This window comes from Sorex fumeus, unplaced genomic scaffold, assembly GCF_029834395.1.
Source record: "Sorex fumeus unplaced genomic scaffold, SorFum_2.1 ptg000070l, whole genome shotgun sequence".
Taxonomy (NCBI): Eukaryota; Metazoa; Chordata; class Mammalia; order Eulipotyphla; family Soricidae; genus Sorex; species Sorex fumeus.
The window spans coordinates 10,727,305-10,728,072 of record NW_026606127.1 but is presented as its reverse complement, the minus strand read 5'-3'; the positions used below and the strand labels follow the sequence as shown (position 1 = coordinate 10,728,072).

The 768-nt window shown below is 36.6% G+C and overlaps 1 pseudogene; it reads right to left on the bottom strand.

Annotated features, from left to right (window-relative positions):
- Positions 1–426: 426 nt before the first annotated feature.
- Positions 427–525, bottom strand: LOC130037189 (uncharacterized; annotated as a pseudogene).
- Between the last annotated feature and the right edge of the window lie 243 nt (positions 526–768).

Here is a 768-nt window from a genome sequence, read left to right as displayed (position 1 = left end):
GGTCTGTCATTAGGAGCACCTACAGTGAGGAGGGTGAGTTCTTTCTGATGTACAGATCCCATGATCATGAAGAAATGACCTTCACTGTCTCTTATAACCTATAGCCTGAAGTCCATATGGCCTGATACTAGTAGGTCCACTCCAGCTTTGTGGAGGTGTTCTTTTCTTTCTTGAAGAATTGTTTTCCAGCCTTTGGCTTTGAGCCCATGGTTGCTTTGATTGTTCAGAAGTGTTTCTTCAGGCAGCAGAATGTTGGGATCAGTTTTCTAATTCATCTTCCCTTTCTGTGCCTTTGAATTGGCACACATTTAGTCCACTGACATTGAGGAGATTGTTGTGATGGGGATTTGTGCTATCTTTATGTAGAATTTTGTACTTGTGTGGATTTTCTTAGCTTAAAGTCGCCCTGTTAATTCTTCTTGAAACAAAAATATGGATCACTTTACAAGTTTGCATGTCATCTCTGTGCAAGGACCATGCTAATCTCTGTATCATTTCAATTTTAGTATATATGTTACAACACATAGTATGAGTTAATTTTTCCATATTTTTCTCTTCTTATTACTTTGAGTGCTGTCCTTACTCACTCCTATGGCAGACAGTGATTCCAAATCAAGGAATGTATTTCAAAGCAGCTTGAATAGTTAGATTTAGAACTTTAATGTCCTAGAAAGAAAAATATGGTTTTTACCATATTATCTTTTACCATACCCAAGGCATCAGTTTTACAAAATAATTCTTTTGGAAGATGTTATATGAGTCTTCTTT